This window comes from Mustela lutreola, chromosome 6 (assembly GCF_030435805.1).
Source record: "Mustela lutreola isolate mMusLut2 chromosome 6, mMusLut2.pri, whole genome shotgun sequence".
In the NCBI taxonomy this organism is placed as follows: domain Eukaryota; kingdom Metazoa; phylum Chordata; class Mammalia; order Carnivora; family Mustelidae; genus Mustela; species Mustela lutreola.
This window is the reverse complement of record NC_081295.1, coordinates 15,804,980-15,827,742: the sequence shown is the minus strand read 5'-3', so window position 1 is coordinate 15,827,742 and position 22,763 is coordinate 15,804,980. Positions and strand designations below refer to the sequence as shown.

The 22,763-nt window shown below is 39.6% G+C and overlaps 1 protein-coding gene across 2 annotated transcripts in view; it reads left to right on the top strand.

Moving 5' to 3' along the window:
* PLEKHG1 (pleckstrin homology and RhoGEF domain containing G1) overlaps positions 1–22,763 on the top strand; it is a 216,535-nt gene that overhangs the window by 46,614 nt on the left and 147,158 nt on the right. The window contains exon 1 of one of the 2 annotated variants that reach the window (XM_059176780.1): positions 9,807–9,869. The exons of the other annotated variant lie outside the window; for it this stretch is intronic. The gene's annotated coding sequence lies outside the window, so the exon portion shown is untranslated. Of the gene's footprint in view, positions 1–9,806; positions 9,870–22,763 lie in introns of those variants that run through there. 2 annotated transcript variants of the gene reach the window in all.

Genomic DNA, 22,763 nt, shown 5'->3' with positions numbered 1-22,763 from the left:
TTGGAAGTCTGCCCTCCACATGCATGTTTCCTTTTTTTCTCTCCTTGAACCTGAAAGCTCATTGAAATGTCCTCAAGATGGATGTTAAATAAAAACGCCCTGATATATTTGGTAGTTCACTTTTTTAAAAAAGCTGAAGTCAAAGCCTGTGTTTCTTGACTGATGTGGAAAGGTCAAAAAAAAAAAAGACCTTCAGTGAAAGGAAATTACCTTTCTAAATATAACATTCTGAAATGATGTAACAATTTTTTCCATAGGTTGCCTGAATAAAAGTAGTGTTTTTACAAAAGCCTGGTTTAAAAAATATATATATTCTATACTCCACTATTAAATAAACAGGCAACCACAGTTCAGGTTTCTAAAGCTATCTCTCCAAATACCAGATTTTAAATAACTTGCATAAGAAACATGGCATCTTCTGTTTCCTTATACTAAAATCAATTTTACTTATAAAATATTCCAGCATTAGAAACCACAGCCATGATCCTAGGGTCCTGGGATCAAGCCCCACATTGGGCTCTCTGCTCAGCGGGGAGCCTGCTTCCTCCTCTCTCTCTCTCTGCCTGCCTCTCTGCCTACTTGTGATCTCTGTCTGTCAAATAAATAAATAAAATCTTAAAAAAAAAAAAAAAAAAAGAAACCACAGCCATCTGAATTCTGTTCCTTTTGGGCAATTTCTCTATGTTAATTAACGTCATTCATTTTCCCTGCTTGCTAACACATCTCAATCGCTCCAGTTACAGATCTGGATTCAAAAAGGCTCATGGACTCTAATCCATACAGAAGGTATTTCTTACACAATCACAATTTTTCTGCTTAGAAATGCTCATCCATTTCCCTGATTCCTCCATTTTATCAAATACAGAATCTGCCAAATCTTAAAACTTTCCTAGTCACCTTCCTCCTTCTTAGTTATGCCTGGACTTGAAGATCTTTGGAAATTGCCTTATCTGTAGTATTCCTTCACGGATGTGTTACCAAGCCCAAGTTTTAATATTTAAAATTGTATTGCTTTTATGCTTTCGAGAGCTCACTGTGTAACTGCAGCTGCCTCTGGGCTTTGATGTTAGCCGAATTGATGACCCTCCCTCCCCCCACCCCCCACCCGGCCTCATCCCACTGGCTGGAAGGTCTGCAAGGTTAAGGACTGAATCTGTGCCAGTCACTGTTGGACCGTCAGCACCTGTGCCTGGTCCCCAGTTGGTGCTGAGCTGTTGGATGCCTTCCAAGTGCTTCAGGGGTAGCGTGGGTTGCCGGGGTGATAGGGTACTGAGTTGGGAATGTGTGGATAGCTGTACAGTAGCACTTGAAGCATGGTTACCATCCAGTCTGTTCACTGATACGCATCCCTCCGATGCCCGCCCTCTCAGGCAAAGTCTCAGTATTTCTCTTTGTAACCCTAGTGTCTTTCACAGCACTCGAATGAAGGCCATTCATTCAAGAATCATTCACTACTTCACGTTTTTGCCCAGAGTCCCCTCTAACACTAAAAAAATAAAAGAGAATGATGTTGAAATCCCCAGTTCTGTTTGGCCAGCTTTCCTTATTCAGAGGTCCACTTTGTTGTAAGAATGAAAAAAAGAGAGGAACATAGGGGAAAACAGGAGGAAGGGGTCACATGCTGGAACTCCTAGTTTCTGACCAAATATTAGAATTAACAATCCTTCAATAAATAAGTGTGCCAATTGTTGGTCACTTCAAAAACAAAGGGGAAAAAAAAAACCAGGAAGTGACAGAATCTAAAGTCTGCGCCACCAAAATCTAGTATGCACAGTTTTTGCTTTCTGTCTGCTTTTGGTTTCCTTTAAAAAAAAAAAAAATCACAGCCAACTTACCATGAAATCAAGCTCAGAGTTGGCAAGTATCCAGTATCAGCCTACTATATCTTCATAATGTATAAAGAACTTGAATCATTTCTGTCTAGTCTGTCTAGGTGTGATCCTGTGGGTGCCAGGAATTGATACAGACTAAAAACTGAACTTAAGAGTTCAACTCACTTCTAAATTTTATTTATAAGCTGCATGCCATGCCTGAAAAGATATGCAACCCTAATATACAACATGGGGTTGAGTGAGCGGAACCTTCATTTTGACAAATTGTTCCTGATATATCTGTTAAAATGCCACTCAAAATAATTCAACTTATTCAAATTGCTTGATGTGTATAGTTGTTCCCAGGAACATGCCCGTTTCATAATAGGAAAAGATTTTCTTGGAGACACTGTCCTTCACTCACTTAATAACCCTGCACCTGGTATGTAGCAGGTGCTCTGACATAATTTAATCAAATTGTAGGTAAGAGCAGTATACTGACGGGGGAGGAAACCAATAAATAGTAGTTATTGAAAGATTTTTACCCCTTTTCCATAATCTCCACTTCCAAATGCTAGGGTTTGGATTTTTTTTTAAGTGGTTGAGACTCACTGTACTTCTTCCAAAGAAAGGAATGACCGATTAGACATGTCAAATTAGAAATAAAAATGGACTTGAGCTTGCAAGGAAAGCTATAGAGTGTCTGTCTTTGGAGGGCTCTTTGAGAATAGAAGTATATGCTTGTCCGTAATAGATCCTAAACCCTTGTTGAATGAATGACTAAAAACCAAGTCTAAGGTATTTAAGTAATTACCTGCATGAATGAAAAATTCATGGGATTGTTTAACATTCTTATTCTGAAATGTTTGATTATTTTAATTCTCCCCATTCCCTTCCCACCGTGATCAACCAGTTTCTCCTGTGAATTCCATTGCTACTGGGTTTTCTTCCTTATGTCTGAACAAATGTGTGTACCTTTCGCATTTCAGAACCAAACCTTGGCTCTATAGGAAGACCCATATAATAATACTTTTCTGTATATTTTCAAACACAAGTTTTAAAAGGTGTCTTCACCAGTAACAATAAAAAGAAGGTTCCTAAAAATATATCTAATGAGAGATCTGTGAGACCTTTCTGTAAAAAATGGAAGAACTTCAACTTTATGGAAACATACATTTAAAAGATCTAAACAAAGGGAGGTTGGGTAAAAGATGGTGATTCTCCACATACAGGTCTGTCTAGTGCGATCCCAACCAAAATCCAACAAGTTTTTGGCGGAACTTAGATTGATCCTAATATTTATATGGAACAAAGATCCAGAAATAGCCAAAAGAATCCTGAAGAAAAATCAGGTAGAAGGATTTAGAGATGTTATTTATATTGTTATAAATCCATAGTATTTTAGACATGATTTTGACAGTAAAGGTAAACAATTAGACGAGTAAAACAGTAGCTCTGATGGGATGCCTGGGTGGCTCAGTCGGTTAAGCTGTTGTCTTCGGCTCAGGTCATAATCCCAGGGTCTTGGGATCAAGTCCTGCACTGGGCTCCTTGCTCAGCAGGGACCTGCTTCTCTCTCCGCCTCTGCCCGTCACTCTGCCCCCTTGTGTGCTCATACTCTCTCTCTCTCTCACACTCTCTGACAAATAAATAAATAAAATCGTAAACAGTAGTTCTGAGACAGGCCCTTGCTTATATTGAAACCTTACATGTGACAGAGCCGAATTTGAAATTAGTGAAAAGAATAAATTAATAAATGATACTGGGGTAATAGGTTATCCATATGGAAAAAAAATGAAAGTAGATCCTTGCCTCACAGCATGCATAGTAATGTCAAATGCATCAAGGACTTAAATGTGAAATATATAATTTTAAAGTTTTGTTGGAAATGTGATAGCATGGCTTCATGTCCTTGTGGGTACTGAAACAAGACACAAAAATCATTACACCATAAAGAGATATACATTACAGCATCATATTTAAGAACTTGTGTTTGTCGAGAGAGACTGAAGATAAGCCATAATCCAAAACAGGCATATCAATTTTTATATTGGGGAATATACAAAGAGCTCCAACAAAGGCACTAGAAAAAGATAATTCTATAGTAAAAAGGACAAAATGCATGAACGAGTTTCTCACAGTGAAGGGAATATGAATGGCAAACATACATATGAAAATATATTTAACCTCATTAGTAATTGGGAAAATACAATCTTAAACCACAAAAATACAATGTCCTACCCAGAATAGCTATAATTAAAATATTTTCGTATCAGGTGTTGGCCATAATATGAAGCAAAATGAACTCTCATATACTGTGGGCAGAGTGTTACAGTTACTCTGGGGGAAAAAAATTGGCGTTACCCAAAAATGTTCATGTGTGTAATGAATATCCCAACAGTTCCAATTCAGATAAATACCAGGTAGAAACATGAAACCAAGGTGCATGTACAACATCACTTGTAAGAGGGAGGAAAAATTGGAAATAGTCTGAAAGTCCGACAGTGAAGCCTATATATATGCCACAAGGTATCCGATGAAATGCAATGAAATACTATCCATCAGTGCAAGCAACTGCACTGCCAAGTCAGCCACGTAACATGGAGGAATCTCGCAAACCTAACATGGAGTGGGAGAAAGCATGGACGGCTGCAGTACCTCTGGTTCTAAATCCCCATGTCTGGGGCTGGTAGAAGCAATTAAAAGTCTGTTTTGCTGGTGATTTTCATAAAATACCCCAGGTTAGGTCTCCTTGGCCCTGGTTGGTCTGCTTGGGCCATGTCCTATTCATGAACCAAGGACAGTAATCAAGGGATGAAATAAAGACGAACAGCTTAGCCTAATTAACATCATTCAGAGCTCAAGAGCTGGGACCGGGGTAAAGGAGAAGAAAACGTTAATGTGGTTGCTACAAGGAGGGTAGATAAATGTTGGGCTTCGGGAACACTCCACTCACTTCCAGCAACCAACTTAGGAAGTCTCGAATTACACTAGCTGTTGCTACTTGCTTATGGTCTATGAAGGATAAGAGGTAGCTCAAAGCAGGGCAGGTAGAAGCAAGAAAAAGTGCTTTATGTTGCACGGACCTAGAGTCACAGGTTATCTTGCCTTCTCAAATCAGAATGGACAGATGTTAGTGGCCCTCCAGGGAGGTAGGTCTGGGGCAGAAGCAGAACTCTAGTCCAAACGCAGAGATGCCCTTTGGATGTACATGGTTCCATTGCCTATTGCTTCAGAAATACTTTGTTTTTGTCCATTTGACCATTTGTGTTACGGATTCAAAAAATATTTTCTAGGGAGAGGGGCTAAAAAGGAATACTTTCTGGATACGTATGGGAGGAACTTTGGAAGACTTGACCTTTGTTGGCATTACCAGTATTAACTACATTATGGTCTACACTGGTCTAAAGTCTCGTGATTTCCAGTAGCCCCTTACGTGTATCTCTACCCTTACTTTGTTTCTTCTGTGAAGTTCATGTGTTTCACCGAAGAAATAAAGATAAGAAATTTTGTGCTTATGTACAGATCTCTGGGGCTCCTGTATTTCAAATAGTTTACATTATAAGGGAAATGTTTATGCTTTGGGTCTTTGCAAAGTCATTATCATGAGTTCCAGTGTTTTATCCGACATGACTTTAAATTGTGCCTTGTTTAAGCCATGCCAGCTCAGACCATTAAAAGCTGCTTTTACTAGTCACTGGGTATTACGGTTCTGCAAAGCAAACAGGGCTTTTATTGTGTCCTCCACATAAAGAATGAAGTTGGCCCCTTTTGTGTGCAATTTTTGTTCACATTCATTCTGATGAACTAGAATTGATTATGTAGTTGATTTCAGGGCATTAAAATTTAGTCTCCTCACTCTGTTTAACATTAAAGGTAAACTAATTTTAGACACTGTAGCTAAAAGGACATGGTGACCTATTTTGGACTTCTGTCTCCTTTTTATAAGTCCAATCCTGACATTTTATTTATTTTTATTCTCAAACTCACATTACTTGTATTTTGCCTTTATAGCTTATTTTAAACATCACCTTGCATGTATTCCAGAAGTTTAGCATTGTTCTGTGGCCAAAAGCAATAAAACGTGTCCTGTTTTAGCGTGATTCAGTGACGTGCAATCAGCATTTTCTTTTCATAAATATAACATCAATGGCTATTTATAATCCTTCTCCAACCTTTGAAAGTGTAATGATGTGTTTTAGGGTTTTTTTTTTTTTTTTAAATATCAAATTCTATTTGTTTCTAATGCCCTGAGTGGGTTTTGCACTTAAGGCCGGATAATCAAATATTCTTAATGTTTTTTTTTTTTTTCTAGAAATCCCATCTTGAATTTATAGAACAGCCTCTGAGGCTCTCACGTATTCACCTATAAATAAGCATCTCTGGTTGTAAAAGTCTCTTGCTGTTCTCATATTCTCATATAGGCAGTCGACCATCTCAGACTAAAACTATAAATACATTGTTTTGCCTCATATTGAATTTCCTGGCTAAGTACTGCCTTTTCTCCTTTCCTAAAAATGCATATTTGTACTTTTCATCATTTCTCAGGAGGAAACCATTGTCCTAAAGATTTCCTTAAATGTGCTTTATGTAGATTCTTTACCGTAAGCATCATTTTTCTGAATCTGATCTATTTTCAGACTTGTCTCCATTTTCATTTATTTGTGACTGGTCATGGCTGCAAATGAACACCAACAAAAAAAAAAACCCCATTGCTTTTTATGCACTGTGTTTCAAATAATCTTATGGCACCTTCTCTATTTCCACTAGACTTTTTTTTAGATATTTCTCTTGACTTTTCTGGGTATTCAACCTTGTCACCTACTGATGGTAGTGATTTGGCCTGTTCCCTTCCTTTCATATTGCACTGTGAGCATATTTTATGACTGGCTTTTAAACAAAAATGTTGTCGTTTTTAGATTTTTTTTAAAGATTTATTTCAAAGAGAGAGCATGCAGGGTGGGAAGGGGCAGAGAGAGAGAGAGAGAGAGAATCTCAAGCAGAGCCCAGCCTGTGGCTCAATCCCACGACCATGAGATCATAACCTGAACCAAAACCAAGAGTTGGACACTTAACCTACTATTACCCAGCATCCCTGTTGTTTTTAGATCTTTTTAAAAATCATGGTCAATGATCTTTTGATTTCTAGGTTTCAGAGAGTTTATCAAATATAGGCGTTGAGTTTAGTCCTAATGTTTTAGCATCTTTGAACATATGAATATGTGTTGGTCTCTTATGACTTATTGACAGAGCACAAGGAATCTATTTGTATAATGTTTCTAGAATAAGCCCAATTTACACCCTGGTGTCATTATTTAAATATACTTGAAATTTTCTGAGCATTTTATTTAGTATTCTTCTGCCTTATTTATCTAGGTTAAACAAGCCTCATCTCTCTTTGTGTCTTACCAGGTTTGGTTATCAGCCTTATACTAGCTTCTTCAAACAAACGGGGGAACCTCACCTGTTCTATGTGCTCAGAGCTTTTTATGTAGTTTGGGAATCATTTAATCCTAACACTAATCCCTATTTATTAGTTCTGTGGCTTTTATGTTTACAGTTCAGTTTTAATAATTAAATGCATCTGAGAAACTATTTCTATTGAGATGTTAAATTATTCACAAGAATATTTTTACATATACTCAATTCATTTTTTTTAAGATTTTATTTATTTATTTGACAGAAAGAGAGAGAGAGAAAAAGAAATCACAAGTAGGCAGAGAGGCAGACAGAAAGAGAGGGGGAAGCAGGCTCCCCGCTTAGCAGAGAGCCTGGTGTGGGGCTCCATGTGGGGCTCGATCCCAGGACCCTGAGATCATGACCTGAGCCAAAGGCAGAGGTTCAACTCACTGAACCACCCAGGCATCCCACATATACTCAATTCTTAATCTCTTCCATGTCTATGATATATTCTTTAATAATTCAGCTAGATATCATCATGATAAACACTTAAGAATATTCCAGTTGATTGAGGGATGAATCAAAATAAAAAGGAGTGGAAAAATAATCACATAGTAGCACTGGTAGAAAGTGTTAAAAGCAGTTAAACAAGGGGTAAGGTATGCAAATTATTCTAAGAATAGTCCAAATAGACTGAAAACTTCTAAAGTTTTGAAAAGTTATTTTTAAAAAACTTTACTATAATAATTAGCCCCATCTAAGTTTGAAGTTCTAGATCATGTTATAAAAAGTGGAGAAATAAGTGGGAGTAGATATGAAAGTGAGCCAATTTTATTTTGCATATGAGGGACAAAAAAATGCAATTTTATTGTGGCACTAGTAACTTGTTGGGTTTTTTGCTTTGTTTTAAATTGGAGAGAATAAAGAAGTGAAATATGTATTTAGTTAAGCTTGAAATCAGTAATAAATATAATACAGGAAAGGCAGAAATAGAAATAAAAACAGGAATTTGTGATTTAGATATTTAAAAAACAGTCACTGATTCATTACAGAGTGAAATACCTCATAGACAGATTTCAGGCAAAGCCAGCTGATAGGTTTCTAAACACATTTGGTTTTTCCTTTAAAACTCTACAGACATGGAAATGTCTGTGGTTCCTTCTTTTTAAAAATAGAACTTCCCTATGACCCTGCCATTGCACTACTGGGTATTTACCCCAAAGATACAGATGTAGTGAAAAGAAGGGCCATCTGTACCCCAATGTTTATAGCAGCAATGGCCACGATCGCCAAACTGTGGAAAGAACCAAGATGCCCTTCAACGGACGAATGGATAAGGAAGATGTGGTCCATATACACTATGGAGTATTATGCCTCCATCAGAAAGGATGAATACCCAACTTTTGTAGCAACATGGACAGGACTGGAAGAGATTATGCTGAGTGAAATAAGTCAAGCAGAGAGAGTCAATTATCATATGGTTTCACTTATTTGTGGAGCATAACAAATAGCATGGAGGACAAGGGGAGTTAGAGAGGAGAAGGGAGTTGGGGGAAATTGGAAGGGGAGGTGAACCATGAGAGACTATGAACTCTGAAAAACAATCTGAGGGTTTTGAAGGAGCGGGGGGTGGGAGGTCGGGGTACCATGTGGTGGGTATTATAGAGGGCACGGATTGCATGGAGCACTGGGTGTGGTGCCAAAACAATGAATACTGTTATGCTGAAAATAAATAAAAAATAAATTTTAAAAAATAGTGGCCAGAAAAAAAAAACACCCCAAATTTTACCAGAGATGTAAATATCACCCCTGTGGACTTCCACCCCCATCCCAACTACTTTGCAGAGATAGAAAGGGGGACAAATTATGGGATACAGCCATGGAGAGGAATCAGGGATAGAGCGTCCTTGACCTTAGAAAATTGTTCATCCAATGGATGACTTGGGCTTCAGGGATAGGAATAGTGTGGTTGAGACTGAGTGGAACCACCCACTCTCCTCCTGCTTTCTCTCTTCTCCAGGAAGGAGAACTTCCCAGCTTCTGGGAGGTCATTGAACTTTGTTTTTGTTTTTGTTTTTGAGCACGAGAGAGAACACACATGGGAGAGGGCCAAAGGGAGAGAGAGAGAGAGAGAATCCCAAGCAGGCTCCATGATCAGTGAGGAGCCCAACTCAGGGCTCAATCCCATGACCCTGAGACTATAACCTGAGCTGAAATCAAGAGTTGGGCACTCAAATGACTGAGTCACTCAGGGGCTCCATGGTCATTGGACTTAGTTTTTAGTGCTATTGGAAGTTCACATCTTTTTTTGAACTTTGTGTGGATTTCAAGGGAAAGGGAAAATCAAGAATTGACCATCAGTAACTTTCCTAATACAATATCCTGTTTTTGTTTTTTATTTAAATTGTTATGATTATTGTTATAGGTCTGTTACAGACCAGTAGTATAGACGTGGCATTTTCCTCAGAAAATGCTGGCCTTTTTGCAGCCAGTGTTCCTTCTGGCACTGAGAATTAGCCCTGACGTGTCATCCATGTTCCACTGAAATAATTCTGGAAAAGTAATAAGAAGCAAGTTAATTTTTGTTTTTCTACTGCAGGTAGAAGACAGACGTTGGGAGTCTTGAGTGCAGACACTGGAAAGGCTTCAACCGTAAAAGTGAGCTATTTTCTTTTTTTTCACTTGATCATGAAATATGTTAAAAGATTAATATAGTCATAACAGGTTTGTTAGGTTGTTTTTGAATAAGTATCCCAAGGGCAAAATTTTTCTTGCTTTTAACTATTTTGTGAGCCAGAATAACAAATATGGTAACCATAGGATGACATATAAAAGAAAATGCAAACTTTGAACATATATATAGATATATATACGTGAACAATAAAAATAAAGTGAGGAAGAGTAAGCCTCAGCGTGACCCAACTTGGAGTCCTTTCTTCCCATTGGCCCTCAGCTATTCATGAGTTGGACTTTTAGGTAATATTTTAAATGTTTTTTTTATTGGCTAGAAAAGTACTTCTTGTCCTTTTAACTTCTAGTCTTTCTTCAAGATTTAAAGTCTCAATCTAATTTTATTGTGGTAGTATTTGAAAAACCACAGTGAATAATAAAAGGCAAATGAAGAAAGGGACAAGCTTTTTTTTTTTTTTTAAGTCAAGGCAATTATTTCTCTTTGCTTCTTTCCTCAGTACTTGATCATCCTCTGACCATGTGATAAGCTGTTGGTCAAGATGTGGAATGTTGAGCTAATATTGCTCGATGATATATCAAATGCTTACTAGAACCATAGGAAAGGTGAAGAAACTCAGTTGGTTAAGCATAAACATTATCAGTTTTTACTCATAAGTTTATACTTTAAAATTTATACCAGGCCTTTTTTTTAACCAAATAGTTAAAAAAAAATAATTAAAAGCATCAGTGTAGCCACGGGTTAGAGTTTTGTTGCCTTTAACTAGCAAAATAATAATGCTTTATTGGAATCATAAATATTTGATACACTGCATTACTCTTCTTGATGTACTCATAGTTATTACAAGGACAAATGGTATTTTAATGGAGTAAAGATGACTTTGCTGTGTCAGAGTTCAGAATTCATTAATATTTTGTTAACTGGTAAAAACAGTGATTTTCTTGCTGCAGATCTTCTTTGCTGGCAATAAAGTCCCAGAAGATCTTTCACCTAAACTTATGATAGAATGCTGAGTAGCTTAAAAATCAAGAGCCTGATGGCACCTGGGTAGCTCAGTAGGTTAATTGTCCCTGACTCTTGACTTCAGCCAGGTCTTGTTCTTAGAGTTGTGAGTTCAAGCCCTGTGTTGGGCTCCACGCTGGCTGTGGAACTTACTTAAAAAAAAAAAAAAAAAATTAGGAGTCTGTGGTCCTGAGCTGACTTACTCGTTAGGCACAGTGCCCAGGATCCATGATATTTTTAAAGGCCCATGAAAATGTTTTAATTTTGAGCGCCTGGGTGACTCAGTGGGTTAAAGCCTCTGCCTTCGGTGCAGGTCATGATCTCAGGGTCCTGGAATGGAGCCCCCCGCATCGGGCTCTCTACTCCATGGGGAGCCTGCTTCCCCCTCTCTCTCTGCCTGCCTCTCTGCCTACCTATGGTCTCTCTCTGTCAAATAAATAAATAAACTCTTAAATTAAAAAAAAGAAAGTGTTTTAATTTTAATTTATTTTAAAAGCAAGAGATAAGTGAATATGATAGTGAGTATATGATAATGGGGCTCAGCCTGGTTGATGGTTTTTTTTTTTATAACAATGCAGTCATAAAATGAAATTTTGGGTCTTTTGTACTAAGGAAGGGTCCAAAGTGCCCACAAAAGTCTGAATCACAGCCGGACACCCTCTATGTACATGACATTCAGTCATTTGAATGCTTTTTTTCCTTGGAAGAGAAGTAATTATCAATTTTTTTTTAGAAATGATGTCTTCTCTGTGAATGAGCCCATGGAGTTGTCTAGTTATCAGAGAGAGACACCATTCTAGCTACAAAAAAAGAAGTGACATGTTGTGAGGTCGAGTAGCTGTGATTATTTGCACCATTTTTCTAGAGTAAAATAAATAATTTTTCCATCAAGAGTTCCGTTGATATCTGTTTGCTTTGTAATAGGATACAGAAAAATAAGGGAAGGAAAAGCAAGACTTAGGCTTCTTTGGTCCATTTCAGACAAGCGTTTTTGCCGGGGGTGGGAGCTCTGGTGTGTGTTCATGAGTACAGGGCTCTCCCCACCTCCTTGCTGCCGTGGGGGTCTAGAATTTTAGTTCTTCCCTAGTTGCTGATTTCTATTACTGAGTATACAACATTTTCAAATACCATGACATCTGGTTTTGTTTGTGTCTGAAGCCATGATCTGGTTCTGAAGAAAATATTTTTGTTAGCCTTCAACAGTACTGACTATATAGATTGTGTCCAGACTATCTTCTGAAAGTCACTTGTTGATTCAAAGTAAGTGTGTTGCATGTCTCAAGAACTTTTTTCAAACTAGGTACTCACTCAAAGATAAGCTCCCTGACAGTTAGGACTTTGTCTGTTTGATCGTTGCTATATACTCTAGAAAACGCCAGACATAAGAGAAGCTCAAATATTTGCTCAAAGAATGAAAGAGCTAATGTTCTCCTTTAGAAAAGCCATGTTGGACCTCAGAAGTATCCTGAAATTGCTTTGGTGTCTAATTGAGCTGCTAACCCTCCACTCCTCAGACTGGCAAGTGTCTAGACACGTACACAAACATGTACATAGCACATTAATATAAAATTGTAATCTACCAGACCGTCACCCGCTAACCGTAGGTAAGAGCTGTCCTCTCGAGATTAACAAGCCAGTATATGCCACTAGATGCCACTTAATCACATGAAGCTGGTTGAGTAAGAGAATCCTTGAGAAAGGTGCTCCTCTCCCCAGCTGTTGAAAGCATAAGTCTAGGGTTATAAACAGAAGGAATCAACCGACTCTAATTCATAGTACTTGGTTAGATGGTCCTAGTTTATTGAAAAATCAGAGGATTGAGGGGAGTGTGGGTCTATTTCACAGGGTTTGTTGACCGCAAGGAAACTGGAATGTGTTATTTTTCTGTTGATGTGACATGAGTGTGTGTGTCAAAGAGAGAGAGAAATTCAGTGTCAAGACTACATTTTAAAGTTACCCCCCCAAATATACGCATACACACACACAGCCACATGTACGTAACTTTTTTCTGAATAAACTTGCCTCTGCATTTCATTCTCTGCATTAGTTTCACCCGCCCTCTGATGCCAGTGTAGGAGGCAGAGCTGCTGTGAGGCACGCCCCGGGTAAAGCCCAGGACAGTGGGGTGGTTTTGGGTGGAGATACCAAAGACCTGACATGGGAGATCTCCCCTGCCGAGCTCACCATTACCTAGCAATGCTGTGAGGGTGCCTTTGGGACCCGCTATGTGGTCGTGCTCTTCCCGGCTGGGTGAGCAGCTCTCCTGTCCAGCATCCCCATCAGAACATTCTCCCTGCCCTCCTGGGAGGCATGCACATCAAGCCCAGGTCTGTAGCTGTTTCTGTAGGACCTCAGAAGTGTCGAGTCTTGAAGCTGAAGGCTTTCTAGGATTGAAATATCGGGCTTATTACCCCTAGGACCTACAAACAGTACAAGACAGGCATGCTCAGGGAGCGATTGGCTCTGCCTAGCCCTTCCATATCCTGCCTGTGTCCTTGCCACTGTGTACCCAAGGCCCGGTAAGTGTCTTACTCAGGGCCGATAGATTTGTCGGAAGGCAGCTGATAGAAGGGTCATCAGTGGCTGCAGCATAAATGATTCACATCGTGAGTATAGAACTTGTTGTCCTGAGCTAGACGGTGTTAATGATACACGCATCCGGCTCAACTCTTGGCACGTTGCTGGAGGACAGGGACTTAATGCAGTATGGGATCTTTAAAAAGCCACTGAGATGCTCTCCTTCTGTTTCTTCCATTGCAAAATCCCCTGAATCGGTGTCAGGAAAATGATTTTTTAATGCATAATCGAAGTTTAAATGTGTTATCGCTAAATATAGTGGTTACAAAAATATGACACAAAATTACAGCACTCGGAAAGAGATACCGATGGACTCTGCCCACAGAGTGGGTACCTCTCCCCCATTAAAAAATACCTTCTATTGAAGAATTCTCAAGGTTGCTTGCATTAAAGTGTGAATGTGCTTCACACTACCAAACTAAAGATCTTCTTAAAGATCAAGCTTAAAGATCGTCAAGGTGGGAAATTGTACGTTAGGCGTATTTTACCACAATCAAAAATTTAAAACTATTTTTTATAAAGTATCTCCAGGAGTTTGTGTAGTTTAAGCTGGTATAGAGATGAGACACCGTTTTAGGGGTGAGGGGAGGGTGGAGGAGGAAGACTTTCTCACTGTAGATCTTTCATTAGAGAGGGTGGAAGGTGTGAGAGGCTTCCCAAACATTCTCAAGAAAAAAAGGATATTAGTTTAAAAAAAAAGTACTTATTTTCTCATGAAAGGATGACCTTTGGAATGAGGAACAAGTTCCTCTTCCTGGCATTGAGAATTAGGGGATTCTTGGGTCAGTATGACCTCGATTTTGTAGAATTATGGGAATAGGTTCCTGTCAAAAATGAGGAGGGGGTGGGAGGGCTCTGTGGTCAAGTAAGTTTGGGATTAAAGCAACGTTTATGAATTCCTTTTTCTGCAGAGCCTTTACCAGGCTGCCCTGAATCAGCTGTCTTCCACCAGGATGGGATGCAGGCAGGCTTTCTCAAACTTACTGAGGCATGGAATGTCTCCCCACAGCCCCTACCTGCCCTTAGGACTTTTAAATCTATTAATTGTGTTGTTCTGTGGAACATAATTTGGTAAATACATATGTAAAGTCAAGTATGGGAACACAAACACAGAAATCCGTTGTAGAAAGAAATACAGATGCAGGGCACCTGGATGGCTCAGTCAGTTAAGCATCTGTCTTCAGCTCAGGTCATGATCCCAGGGTCCTGAGATTGAGCCCCACATGGGGCTCTCCACTCAGCGGGGAGCCTGCTTCTCCCTTCCTGCTCCCCTTGCTTGTGCTTTCTTGCTTTCTCTCTGTGTCTAACAAATAAATAAATAAAATCTTAAAAAAAAAAAAAAGAAAAGAAAAAGAAATATAGATGAACTGAAGTGATAACTGTGACCTGTCCGTGTGGGAGGAGCTAGGAGAGGGGACATTTCTGGAGTGCAAGGCCTGCACCACAGCTCTGTCCACGCCACCTGCCTATCCAGTAACTGAGCTAGACCTTCGGTGTGCTCAGTAGGGATCCCTCCTCACCTTCTCTCCCCTCAGAGTGACCTGAATGTCCCAAGCATAAAATTTGTGGGGCATCTTGAAGCATTTAGCCAACCACTGGCCCATGGTTCAGCAAAGATGGACATTCAGTCTTCTGAAAGTCTAATGTGGAACAAAGTTTCCTTAGATCTTTCAGTATTAAACGACCTCCAGTCTAATAAGATTTGATAGATCCTAAAAGACTCCTTATGTAACACATTGTTGGAAGTAGCATACAGTGACTTCGCCAAAGTTGTAAGTGATACCTTGCTGAAAGGGACCTGTGTCCTGGTGATCATTTCATGAATGAGTGCCTACTTTGTATGAAGACGCCACGTATAAGATGATGAGCATTGTAAGGAGTGGCAAGGCAAGAAGACAAGCCTTCTTCCCTTGGAGAAGTTATAAAGTGAGACAGGGAAGGGAAGGCATGTCTAACAAATAATCTTTCTGTGAAGCATCATGTGATAAACACTGGTATCAGAGATGTTTTATACCCAAGAGGTTAGAAATGTGATCTGAAGAGATGTCCTTCCCTTATAAACATTCGTTTGTGTATGCTCTGTGCCTTTGAAAATGGTGCTTATTTGTTGTTGGTTGGGTATGAAGTTATTAATTAAAATTGTTTTCATTGTTATTCAGATCATCACGATTATCCCTTTTTTGCTCCTGGGCCTGTCATTTTCCGAGAGAGCCGTTCTAGAGTTCTTACTGTGTTAGTGGGTTGTTGGTTTTTCCTTTGAACTCTATCAGTTTTTCCTTTATATATTTCAAAGCTCTGCTTCGATATATTAAGCCTCCTAAGTTATTTACTTGTTGTATAGATAGGTGCAGGTCACTGTTGTATTTTAGAAGGCAAATAGACTGTCAGGTCCCCAAGAAGTCTGGGGTCACAGAAGATTATGGGAGGTTTCATGTTCTTAACATCTGCAGCCCAGGCCTGCCAGGGGCTTGCCTAGGGACCATCTAATAGGCACGAAAAAGCTGTCACATAAAATGTCAAAAGAACCAGATGCACTCAGTAGTGCCAGATCTGCTTTCAGCAGCTGGAGATAATGAATCCAGTGTCTGGAACAGACAACTCGTTTTTTAATTTGAGAACCTTGTAGAAGCACTGGGCCAGGCTCGCCTAGCGTAAGAAGTCAGTAAAAACAGAATTATCCACCATGACTGGCGGGAATCAAGGCCCGCATTCCTGGGGACTGCATGATGCCACTGGCATCCCTTTCACCTCGGCCTCCACCCCTTTCATCCGGTCTCATTCCAGACCCCAGCCATCTCTACCGCAGCCGTGTTTTCCAAGATACACACCCTGCTAGAAATGTGGGTTTTATTGTTCTTCCCCACTATGTCTTTCCCCACCATCTACGCCATCTGGAAAGCTTGTTCTGGAGGAAGATTACATTCATGATAAAGACTTTTGAAAGTGAAGCTGGGTATTAAAGCAGTTATTGTGTTTTAAAATTGAAAGACACGGAGTTGCAATTGATCTGAAGTCCTGCATTAAGTAGAGTATTTTCTTTTAATATACTTTGTCTCAAAAACAAAAAAAAAGTGGGATCTGGTTTCTTAAAACATTATAGCTTCATATATATTCCTTTGATTTCTAAAGCATGGGCATTCAAAGAAAAACAGTTGAGCAAATTCACAGGCCCTCAGAAATGGAGTAGTAGAACAGCCAGGCTCTTGGGCAAATGACCGCCATGTCCTATTTCCTGCTTTCCTTGTTCTTCCTAAGCCCTCTGCCTTAGTTCTAACTCTTCTCTGGGTGTTTTCAATGGGGGAGTTCCCAGTCACCTTCCTAAAGCTAACTCCTAACTCCTACTTGAGGAAATAAAGATATTTTTGTGTAGGCTTTTCATTTGAAATGCATGTTCAATGCTTCTTTCCCTCCTTCTCCCCACTCCCCACCCCAAGCCCCCATATCTTTGGTCACCAAATCTCACAAAATTTACCTCACCATCTATTCGTCCTTTCTTTCCCACTGCCACAGGCTTCATAAAGGAAAAAAAAGTGAACACTTGGCCATTTTCCACACGCGACACAGTGCAGTTGACCCTTGAACAACATGGGTTTGAACTACATGGATCCACTTACACGCAGGTTTTTTTCAATAAGTACAGGACACCACTGTAAACATATTTGCCTTATGATTGTCTTAATAAGATTTTCTTTTCCCTAGCTCACCTTATTGTAAGAATAGGGCTTTTTGGCTCTTTCAGTGCTTCGTGCACCCTTTAATCCATGCCCCCATGACTTAACTGCATTAAAAAGCCTGAAGAAGGCTGTACTATACGAATACAGTATATAACATATGTACAAAATATGTGCTATTCAACAGTTTATGTTATCCATAAGGCTTCTGGGAAATAGTAGGCTATTGGTAGTTAAGTTTTGGGGGTAGTCGAAAGTGATAAGCCAATTTTAACAGCTTGGGGAGGGGGTCAGTGCCCTTACCACCCACATTGTTCAAGGGTCAACTGTGTATATTTTTTTCTTAATTCTTTTAGCCTTGTGCAAGTTATTATCATAAGTTGGACTTTACATGTTAGGAGACAGAAGCTCTCAGAAATTTAAGTCATTGCCCAAAGTCACAAATTTAGGAATTTTGGAAACAGGACAAATTGTAAATACCCTGATACAAGGCCAAGTCCAGTATCTTCTTGGCTGCTGTGAAATGTGAAATGCCACCCAACAGCCCAGCCATGCCATTTGCATCTGTGTTGCCACATCGGGGCAGAAGGACCAGATTCTCTTTCTCTCTCATTTTTCTGAACTGGCGAGCCTCCTACTCCTTCTACCTACCAGCCTGACCCGCCTAACATGCTGGGTTAATTATGTCAGGTGTCTGGTCTAAAATTCACAATGACATGTTGCTTGCTCTGTAACATCTGACCTTTTTTTTTTTTCTTCACCTTAAAAAGTCACCTTTCTAGAAAAATGTATTTTGTACCACCCAGAACTCTCTCTGCTCCTGGGAGTTGGTCTGCAAGAAACACAGAGGGCTCTGGATCAACAGGACCTGGGGGTATGTCTCTGCTCACCTCTTCCCTCAGACCTTGAGCAAGTGTTTTGCTATCCTTATCTGTAAAATCATGGCAATAAACTCACTTCAGTTTCATTGTGAGTCTAGAGAGTGCATGTTCAATGCCAACTGTAGTGAGAGCCTGGCGCTTGGCAGGCTCTCAAATAGAGCTGGAAGGTAGTAGCAGTAATACTATTATCTGGACCTTATCTATCCTTTTAAAATTCCTTCTCCTTTTTAAATTACTCTGACCTGATTTTATCTTTCCACTCCTCAAAGCTACTATATGTATCAGTTAGACTCTGAACAATGCATTTAGCAATTTTAATTATGTGACGCTGCTTTGTGATCTTAAAAATCTGTCTTGAAATGCCTTCTTGGGCATTTAATTCCTGCTCTAATGGACTGGGGTCATTCAAAGGCAGAACTAGGTCTTAACACGTGGTACATAGCCTGGTCCCTGACATGTAACTATTCACAAACTTTTTTGATTCAAAATTAAGAAATTTCACATATATTCATAAGAAATCACCAAGCTGGGTTAGTTTTAAATACAGAGATATTTAAGAGCAGGTCAATGCCTCTGTTTTACATGATGAACCCAAATTTCTTTGTCCGTAGCTCTGAATGTGAAGACGATCTCAGGATAAAGTTTAAAACTCTAAGCCATTTTACTATCTAATATTTCTGATAAAACTACCTTTTAAACCCTTAAAACCTGGATGTATGTGTGGTCATTTGTGTTTCTTGGAATAACTCCAAATTAGAAAATATTCTAGTTTTTCCCATAAATGTTATTTTCCAGGCTTAATCTTTTTTTTTCCCTTAGGCACACCTCCACCTTTTTTCTTTCCCTCTTGAGTCCAGATCACTTTTTCTCCCCTCCCCCAACCAACCAGATTTTCCCTGGGGAAAGTCTAGTGGAAGGACCATTCTGTTCTTTATGCCTGAGGAGGAGTCTTAGAGATGAAAATCTGGTGGCCCTTTCAAACTGAAGGGACAGCTTGGTTAATTATGGGCTTTTCAGCATCACTGAATCACCTTAAATTCAGAGCAGGTTTTTACAACTCCATACTTTATCATTTTAACTGGAGGATTGGGGGCCCCTCTCTAGACAACATAAGGACTGGTGAAAGAAAAATCATTTGAAACAAGACACGTGTTCCATCCTAACATCCCAGTGCCATTGCACAAAGACGATTTCCAAACAAGATATTTATTACTAATTTGAGTGATCTTTTGCCTACATAGAAAAAGTTATTTGTTGAAATATTTATTTAAGGTTGGGCGCCTGGGTGTCTCAGTCAGTTGGGCGGCCAACTCTTGGCTTCGGCTCAGGTCATGATCTTGGGATCCTGGGATGGAGCCCGCATCAGGCTCTGTGCTCAGTGTAGAGTCTGATTGAGATTCTCTTTCTCCCTCTCCCAACCCTTCCTTGCTCATGCTCTCGCATTCTCTCTCTCTCAAATAAATAAATACAATCTTTAAAAATATTTATTTTTTTAAGACCAAAAAAAAAAAAAAAGTCTCCTTGGTCTGCCAGGTCTAAAGTTGTAAAATTGAACAGTGTGAAATACTTTGGAAAAGCCCTCCTTGGGGAAATGGCCTTCTGCCGTCTTGGGTTGAGGAGTGGGGTAAAGAGTTGGAAACTACTCCCCCAGGGTAGAGGTGGGTCATCTCCTCAGAAGCCTGGCTTGGTGAGTGATTCCTTTTGTCTGTGCCCTTGGTCTCAATGGCTGCTTGTGAGGCGAAGCTGAGAAAGCCTCAGAGGGAACAGAGGCATGGACTGGCTCGCCCGCACCACTGTCGGGATCTAGCAAGATCCCCCTCTTGGCAAAATGCCCTTTCCCAAAAGCTTTTCAAAATTTCTGAAGAACATTTGAACATTCAAGACTAGGATTCTTTAGGGAAAGACTGGGAACTAATAAGGATTCAGACTATGTATATACACAGCATGTTATATGCAAGCAGTCTTCAATTTAAGCCAGGGTTGTTTTCCACAAGTTCATTTGAAAAATATTTGGGAGTATATTTTGTCCTCATTAGACATAAAACTATGCCTAGGAAGTCCTCAAGCAGACAGAGCCTTGTTAACCCCTGCTGTTCCTGAAATGCAGTTAGGGCCATTTGGAGGACCATTTCCTGTTACCTATATTCTTCCCCACTGTTCCCACAGACAACTGAAAGTCCAGTATTTGTAGACACACCTCACCTCCAGGAGAACTTCTCACCTAGAGAATGTGGCATCCACATTTTGCACTAGGTCATGTATCTTGATATTAGAGTTTAGAGACAGGCATATGAGCTATAAAACCGTAGTGATACAGACATGAGTCATTGTGTATAAGAATGAATTAGGAGAGCTTCAATAACACATCAGAGCAAGAACAGGAACACATTACAGTTGTATAACACTTTACAGTTTTATGCATCTGCATTTTATTCCAATTTTAATTTTGAAACTCTAAGACCCAGGCATTCTCATTTATTCTGTAGCATGGGCTTAGGTGGAATGCATTGGAATGAGCAATAAGATAGGGTCTTGCATGCTGAGAGGGGAGTGAACAGATGGTGAGGAAGGTGCCTGTTTGAGCCTCATGGGGGGTACTGTACATATCATGGAAGAAGAAAAGAGAACCATACCTATCGGAAGAATATATCCCTGGGGATTTGCTTGTCATAGGTGATGCAAGGTTGAAGGAAAGAAGAAGAGAGAAGATAAAGAAATCTTTGCCTTTCCCTCCTCCTTTCAGTTTCTTGTCTTCCCAGTGTGGGTTACCCCCTGGCCTTGTAGGCATGTTCTTTCATAAAGACACAGATAACCTACAGTTGGATCCCACAATGAGGATTATTGTGTGTTAAAAAGCTTTTATGTGGCTTTTTGTATGGCTGGGACCCATATATACCGTTAGAACCTGGAACGCATTTTCTTGTAGAAATAAACAACCATTTACCAGGAGTCTTTTGGAACGTGCTCCCTTTTAAATTGGTTCTGCCTGTATGTGTACAGTTGAGTGAGTCTGAGGACAGAGTAGCAAAGCACTGGATTCTCATGGGAGATGGAGGGCTTCTCTCCTCTAGAACTCAGTGAGCTGGTCTACCACTTGGTTCACCTTGAGACCAGTCTCAACTATGTATTTCTTAGGCATAAAATACAATTTCAAAAGATTTCTGTGTGATTTTTTATGAACATGAGCTTTCCTATCTGAGAAACTTTAAACACTTAAACGAGATGATTATGATGCTCATGGGGTCACTTACGAGTACAAAAAACAGATGGTAAGAAGGTTTGTTGACATGACCAGCTGACCTGCTGTGAGATATTGAACACATTAATTTATTTTTCTTCCTCCGTGATCGTTCTTCTGACCACCTTGAAAGACAGCCAAGAAAACTTTTTTCTTCTAATTATTTCCAACCACTTCTCGGCAGCTCATTCAGACTTACAATTAAACAAATCTTCTCTGCTGTGGGAACACCAATTTAAACATCGAATGTTTGCATTTACATTGCAGAGAGAGGATTAATTCTCTCTCCTACCACCAGATTTTAGCCTGAAAGGCAAGTTATTTACTGTTGCTCACTCTTGTGTATGAGCAATTGTTGAGTAAATGGATTAAATACTATGGTATCTTGATTCAAGAAAATGTGTTTCCCAAGTGAGCCACTTAGAGGAAATGATGAGCACTATGTATTCTAGATTTATAACAAACTGACGACCTACCTTCTCAAGAATTTTGATGTTAGTAGATCAGTGTGTTCAGGGAGAAAATACGAGAGATATGTAAGGCATTTTCTTCCCTAACATTCAAAGCACATTCATATTTATTACATCTTCTGTCCCCTCACTATCTCCAAGGTTTCATATTTTCCCTGGTTTACTAGTTACATTGTTCTTTACCCCCATTTGTTTTTCACTTTATTAGATAAAACATTTTCAACTATGATGAAGACTCCAATTCAAATGTGCTAAAACAAAAAGAAATTACTAAACTATTCTTGTGGGAGGATGTCCTTTAAGGTTCATTGACTCAGTGACTTAGAAACTTTCTTGGCTTGCTGTCTTTCTTGGCTTCTTTCTCTGGCAAGTTCCCCTAAATGATCACAAAATGGCTGCTCTACACACATGGATTAGCAGATTCCCGTGTCCGTCTGCACCAGGAGAAAGAGAGAGGTCTCTCCCTAGCCATGGAATACAAGTCCCTTCTTCTAATCTGATGAGGCCTCTTACATCTCAGAGAGGACTAACTTTACTACAAATGCCATAACCTGATTGACTTAGATTAATTGGAATCCACCAGTACAGCTGGGTATGGGATATGCTGCCCTTTTACCATGTGACTGTGAATAGAAGAGTTGAAGAAGTAGACACCACAACAAAACAAGGGGCTGTTGGGAAAGGACAAGTATAGAGTAGATGTTGGGTAAGCAACCTACAGTGCCCATGAAAGTGTGGCTGTTGAACTTAATTGTTGCACTCTTATTTTCTAAATAAAACTTCGTTCTGAGTATAATCTCTCAACCCCTGGCTCTTATCCCTTTGCAGACAATCCATTCTTCTATAAAGTTGAAGTTATTTTGTGGCACCTTGGGGAAAGGGGAGAATGTCTCCTATTATAAACAACGTTAGAAGATGTCTTCATCTTCTGGTCTTGAGTTGCTGAGGTCTCCATGACTAGAAGGTGCCCACAGTCCAGCCAACCACACTGTCCAGAACTGCTCACACACAGAAACCACATTGG